The following is a 7695-nucleotide window of genomic DNA, read 5'->3' as shown; positions in this document are numbered from 1 at the left end:
CACACTCAAAATACAGTATGCCTGACTAGTACTTTTATTTGTTTTATTTTCTTGTCTTTTCTATGATAATGTTTGAGGTCGCAAGCGCTGGTATATTTTAGCTGGTATTATTATAATAATTAACAACAATCTTAATAATAGTAGTCATCAGTATACTCACAGCGTCTGTGGTGCTGCGTAGGTCCTGATAAGGCGTCAGTGTGTGGCTCACACAGAGACACATGCACACAGACCTGTTACGTTCACAATGGGATGAGCTGGAGGAGAGAGAGAGAGAGAGAGAGAGAGAGAGAGAGAGGGGGGAGGGTTAGGGTTAGGGTGAACTGTGAACAACAGAGAAGATGATGAGACAATGATATTATGCAGTGGTGGAAGAAGTACTCAAATGTTTTACTTAAGTAAAAGTATCAATACTGCAGTACTCCGTTACAAGTAAAAGTGCGGAACTTGAGTACCAAAAACAGAAAGTATCCTCATTGTGCAGAATGTCCACACGTTTTCAAATGTATCAAAATCTTTTAAGTATAGGCTACAGTAGCAGATCGGCAATTCTGAAATGTCCAAAATGTACGTATAGGAGCTGAATGAGGATGAGATGAGAGAGATACTGGAGGAGATGGCATGGGGGAACGGATGAGGAGAAGATTCCGGAGATACTGGTGCGGATGAGATGAAAGCGATTAGAGGAAGCAGGATAAATACAATTTATGTGTGTGCATGTGTGTGTGCGTGCGTGCGTGCGTTAATGTCCACGTTGTTTTGTAATAATAATCACCAACTACAAAGTAACTGGTAACTAAATATTTCAAATAAGTAAGAGTACAAGTACAATATTTGTCTCTGCGATGTAGTGTACCGAAAGTACTGCAAATGTGAAATACACCAGTAAAGTAAAAGAAAAATAGAAAGCCTCAAAATTGTACACAGTATACTTGAGTAAATGCACTGGGTTACTTAACACCACCGTCTGAGATGGACAGACCAGCGGAGGACGGAGGAGTATTAGGAACAGAATTGGTGCTCTCCTTGGTTGTCAGTGGCAACTGTTACTATGGGGGAAACAGCCCTAGCCTTGAGCTGCACAGCGCGTTTACATATACGCTAACCACAGACAACGTATCTACCTGATCTACTCTCCTGCAATAATACCTACATTTACACACTTTTTTTTTACAATTTCGAGGCACCTTTACTTTAGTTGAGTATGTTCATTTTTCGATGCTTATACTGCTCTACTCCACTACACCTCAGAGGCAATCAGTACATCAGTAGATGTATGTACACAGCCCAGTTTTTTTTTAAATAGCCGAAACTGATACATTTTTTAAAGATTTCAATTTTTTTATGTGGCACAGATATATTATGATGCCAGAAAATGTCCCAGTAATTTTCAATGCAGGCCTCTTGTAACAGTAATACTATACATTAGTATTGCAACTGCTTTTACTTAATTAAAATAATCTCTGCACTTCCACCACTGTCTAACCCCGGCCTCCACCCACCCAGCCCTTTGTCAGGAGGGTGCATTGGGTGCCTGCGGTGAGCTTTTATCAAATGATGGAGAATAAACCTGCCCTATACAACGCCTCTCTGATTGAAATCTGACCCCAATGGACTTGTAACTGAACTGGCCTAAAGGGCAGTGGGCAGTCAGTGCAACACAGATGGAACAAACACAGTTACATGGCATGCTATTTAGCTAAAACATTAAGACCTGCAGGTCGATTCTACAAATTCTCAGACTTTCTCATAATTCAAAATTATTCATTCCTTTTTTCTTTTTTAATAATTTATATCGCACGATTTTGCAACCCACTTTTTTCACAAAGTGTCAATTATCTAATGTAATCCTACACTTCTTCTGCCAACCTGGGGGGGGGGGGGGGGGGGGGCAGTGGACTGACCTCATGCTTCCTTCTATGCATGAGGAATCCAAGCTGCTTCTTTTCACCTGACAGGGGGGAGTTTCACCAGCCGGACGTAGCACGTGGAAGGAACACGTTATTCCGACCAGTTCCTTTCCCCTCCATCAGGTGCCCCGGCTGGCCAGGAGGAGGCAATTTAGAGACCAGGATTACTGCATGTTTTTTTTACCCTAGGGGGCACGGGGAGAACATGCAAACTCCACACAGAAAGGCCCTTTCGCCAACCCCGCCTCGGGTATGGGCACTGATGACGCGGAGGAGAGAACACGCCGCCAGCACCCACAGCGTCCCCAGCAGGAATCGAACCCAGGACCTTCTAGCTGTGAGGCGACAGCACTACCGACTGTGCCACTGTGCCCCTAAAATTATTCACTCCTAACATGTTTCAAACACTTTCAAGATTTGTTTTTTAACTGGACCGAGTTGGCTTGTACTTGGACTGCTTTTGTCCCATCTAAACCAAATGTCTTTGACAAAAATATCTGATATCTGTGTGTGTGTGTGTGTGTGTGTGTACGTCGACTACTCATCCACTCTTTGGGCTTGACAGATGGTTTAGTCAGAAGAGCTCATATCAGCTGAGCTCTTTCAGTCAAGATAGTCATTTGAGTTTTCGGCATACCCTACTGCATACATGTATACAGTACATGTTGCTATGAAACGTCAAGAGCCAGCTTGTGTTTATGAAGGGTTAACCTGCATACGCACATCGACAGTGAGGTCATGGGTTAAAAATAGAACTGTAGTTTAACCCATTAAAACAGGAAAGCAGCTCATTATATATATATATATATATCTTAGGATTTAGATCATTTTGTTTTAGCAGTGGTTCTCAAAAATCACTTCTACAGTACATCTGCTATTTTAGACAAATCTTGAAAACCTTATTTTGTCATTTGAACATCACAAATCTTTGTATGAGGGTCTCTGGCACAATATTTTCGGTGGGGGAATGCGGCCTAACATACATGTGGGGAACCTTGACATTAAACTGCATGTTTGAGAACCACTACCATATAGCAGGCGATGAGTCTATACACTGCATAACGACTGAACTGAACAGGTGTTATTCATTGACTTGACAACGATTGACTTGACGACTTCAATCCACCATGGATTGAAATGCATGAGCTTCTGCAGTTCTGCTAAACAAAGATGTTCTGTCCTTTAACATTAACTAGATCAAGGTGCCATGACAGGAGATACTGTACACACAATGAATGTGTGAGAAACACACATGCATTATTAATTGCACAAGCAGAGCGCCCTAAACGCGAACTGTACAATTAAAAAAGATGAATCAATTTAAAGCCCATCCGATTGGAATGACCTACCAAGCTCACTTAGATGAATCACCTCCTTCAATGTGTTTATCTTCATTCACCTTCTGACACAATGTTCATGCTTCCAATAGTTTTTTGCCATTTGTTTTTAATAATAGCTACTACAACTACAACTGTAATTGTGTCCTCAAAATTTGCACCCCTTTTATGCCTATGGATAATAATAATCTAACATGCATTTCATGCTGTGATTGGCTGGAAGGTTGGAGAGAGAGGGAGATGGGAACCGAGAGAGAGAGAGGGAAGAGAGAGGTAGGGATTGGGTATGTCATATGCCCGAACGGGACTACTAGGCTACTAAAAATCCTCACATACCAATTTAGCATGGTAATGATTAGTAGGCTATGTTAGTGTGGCGTTTGGGACACAGCCAACCAGGTGTTTTTTCGGCTGTGGTGTGGGCGAGGGTCTCCTCTTGTGGCGTGGGGGCGGGGCATTGGGAAGGGACACACTTGAGAGTGGGGGAATATACTAATGCAAACAGGATACAGTACATTTAACATGACATAACCATAAATGACCCACTTGACTTTTCCTTAATCAGCACAGGGACAGTTTGTGATTTGGTCAGCGTGCCTGCGTGCGTGTGTGTACGGTTGTAATGCACGTAACTCGAGAACCGTTTGCCCCACCGACTTCAACTTCGACACACGCGTTCCACACCCCCGCAGGGAGTGCAGTGCCCGGTATCCAGTCGGTCGGACCCACGGTTCTCCAGAACCACCACAAAAGGCTCTGGTCAGGCTCTGCCAGTGGGTTTAAAGAGCTGAAGTCCCCTCACCTGTGCAATTTCCAGCCTCGGCCAATTGATTGCCATGGCAACCCCACACCTGCAAATTGATTACTTAACCACTCCACTTTTCCCAGTCAGTTTGCACTCTTCAGACACAGGCAGACTGGCAGATTCAGAGATCTCCATGTGGGACACAGGCAGATAGTTAAAACGGGTGCTATGACAAGTTGACAACGGGTATTATTAGAATCCCAAGTTGCATCGTTCTTAAGCAGGCCGACGGGCACATACAGGTCTAGTTTGTTGAAAATAGCTGATCTACAAGCTCACAGTCACAACATGTCGTAGATCATCTATTTCCAAATAGCCATAATGCATTGGGCCTCTATAGGGCTGAAGTGGCTATAATGTATGTATTGTAGGTCTAATCCTAATCTACAAAAAACGTTTTCAAATAATTAGTAAAAAGATATAAGTGCTATATTTGTCTCTGAGATGTGGAGTAGAACAAGTAACGGACAATACTCAGGTAGTACCTCAAAATGGTACTTGAGTAGTGAGTACATGTACTGGTCTGAGGCAGCCAGGGTGCTCTTTTCAAACGGAACAAAGACTGCAGATCAAAAACAGGCTGATCTTCTCATGTCATATGCATCTGTTCAGACACACGTATGCCTGATTGTCACACCCTTGGCTGATCAGGGACCAATTTCAGGATAAAAGCGATACAAAAACATGCACATTTTCATGATAAAAGAGGTCGATCCAGCTGGACACCTGAAAGGAGCACATCACTGTGTGTGTGCGTGTGCGCATGTGTCCGTGGCCAATGCCCATCTCTTCCCTTTGTATTCCTGGAGGCTGAAACCTTGAGAGGCAAAAGTGCCAATCAAAAAACAGCGCTTTTCTGACGTTCCAAAATCATACCATTATGCCAACAACGAAAGAAACACTGGGAAAAAAAAGATGTACAGTAAGATGGTTCCCATGTTTCGCTGTCGCTTTCTTTGGTCCACCATGTTTGTCTCGCCAGTCGATACGAGTTGGAATAAAAGATTGATACCAAATGAACTATTCCACAACTATATCCGACAGAAACTTGTCAGATTCATTAGGCTTTTATTGGGTATAGCCGGCCCTAAAACTATGATGCCCTTGAACATTATTTTGGGTAATTCTGGTTCCGGCCTGATGACTAGACGTTTTCTTTCTTCCAGGAAATAAAACGTCTGGGTTTACAAGGCTAGATGACTACAGACTACAACATGACGTAAATTCTTTCCGGTCTCAATCTCCGGTTTACTTAATTCCTGTATCTGTGTGAATTGGGCGGACACATTCACAACGTGAACACAGCTCCTAAAGCATTCTTTAGCTCCATGGTCACTGATCTAAATATTGACTATATCTGAAGAGTCCATCTGCAGTCTGATGACACATACTGTAGAGGGCTCTGTCACCATATTAAGATGTTCTAAACTGAGATTCTATAGCCTATGTGAATATAACGTGAAATAATTTGACATATAAATATATATATGTTAAAAATGAAATAAAATGTGTGTTCCAATGCTCAATATCATTTTCCACAACTGTCTTGTTTGATGGGGGCTGATTTGGGAATCATGATATTTTTAGATTTCAGATTTATTGAAGGGATAGCCCCTTGAGATGCAGCATCTCATTTTAGAGGGGGACCCGTAAGTTCATAACATACAAACAAGATACATAAGACGTACAGTACACAGATACAGACAATATACAAATACATACTGTACATACATAAATACAGACAGCTTGCTCAGCCTCTCCCACCCAACCCACCAACCACCACAACATCAGCAGTTCAGCATAAGAGGAATGAAAGTGCAAATACATTGGTGGATGTGCTTTAACTGGTACTTTAAAAGCATAAACAAGGTGAGTCAAGATGTGAATGAAGGGAAGTCCTAGCTAAAGCAACTGAAGGATGAAATCCATCTAAGAGATAGAGGAAGATTATTCCAATGAAATGGCTTATAACAGAAAGACCTATAACTTTGTTGAAGAGTTTTGGTATTTTAAAGTAAGGGTATTGTAGATGTCCAAGTGGATATATGATGAAGTAGACTGGGCCAACCGGCCAAGTACTGCTTCAGGTAGGGAGGACACTGCAGCCATTTGAACATGAAGCAGTGATGACTGATGCAGTATCATATGCACTTATACAAACCTGCACAGGGAGTTATATAAGACATTAAGGGGCTTAAGATGAGTCTGTGGTGTTCTGGTACACGACATCGTCATAATCTATAATAGGAAGTAGCACTTGAGAGATTATTCTTTTCCTAACATCAAATTTTTAACAAGTAGTCTATGTGTGGTTTGAAGGTAAGCTCTGTGGTCGAGCCATATACTCCAAGATATTTAAATAAACTTTCTCAAGCTAAGTGCCATTTGAGAACTGTATGCGCAGCTTACTTCAAGAGAGCTTGCGTTTTGACATCTGTTTCACAGTCAGGTCCTTCACAATTGACACCGGTGTGCGGCTGTGCGCTTGGCTAACACAAATGCATGTGTAGCAATGTGGGAGAGAGGGGGGGGGAGCATGGGGCAAAGTAGAGAGAGAGAGAGAGAGAGAGAGAGAGAGAGCAGCAAAACACTCACCACCACTGCAATCATGATTGAAAGATCAGTAGACTAGTCTCAATATTGCATGGTGCACCAACGTTGGAAAAAGGAGCGATCCTAAAACGCAATCCATTCATTTTAGCACAGCTTTGATTTCCCCTAGTAAGCAATCCGCACTAAAAGGTTTAAATAAAGACTCACGGAATAATGACAGAAGAGACAGCAGTGTACTACTCAATACACCTATAGCCTGTGTTTTATTTTGAAGTTCATACTGTCAAGGTCCTTTCTTTCACTCTGCAGTTCAGTCAGGACAACTCAAGAATGGATCATGGAATATATATTTAGGCGATATATTGGATCTGCTTTTTAGGTACTCAGATCAAGCGCATCAGTCCCGGCCATAGGGACTCTGAATCCCCCATACCTAAACAGTAGATCCAAAACGACAGGTGGTAGCTTGGGTGGAGGTGGGTGAGCAGCAGGTTTGTATACAGCAGCACGCTGATACAGCAGCAGCAAGAAAGGAAGCAGGAGGAGAAATGCAAACCTTCCGGTTAAAGTAGCCGGTATGAGATGGAGTGAGTGTGTGATTGGTTGAGTGAATCATGTGAATGAGAGCGTGATGCTGAGGCGGCCCAATTAACGGCCAGCAGCAACTGCACTGAGGTTCCCTGACTGAACTTGCTCTGCGCATGTCTACGACAGCCGGCACAAATACTCATTTGGCAAATAAAGAAAAAACTAAAATCCATTCCATTCTCAATAAACAAATTAATGAATGAATGCATAAGTTTGTGCAACGCAGGGCAAAATGATTGAACCAAACCCTTACATAGCAGATAGCCTAGGCCTACTATATGTAACTGCCAATAAACTAGGACAGGTGGGTGAGGCACTGGATCGGGTGGGTTGTGCTGGTGAAACGAGTTGGGCTCGCCCCCAATATTAGGTCAGTATATTACTGTATGCCAATATATAAATACAACAATACAACATACAAGACAATAACAGAAATCTAACTTCTGGAAATGTAAGGCATCATTTTCAAGATGGCTCCCAGCTTATAGGCATTTTAAGCCAC

The sequence above is a fragment of the Protomyctophum bolini genome (assembly GCF_963924005.1).
Source record: "Protomyctophum bolini genome assembly, chromosome: 9".
NCBI lineage: Eukaryota > Metazoa > Chordata > Actinopteri > Myctophiformes > Myctophidae > Protomyctophum > Protomyctophum bolini.
The sequence above is the reverse complement of the archived record's forward strand: the minus strand, read 5'-3'. Positions refer to the sequence as shown.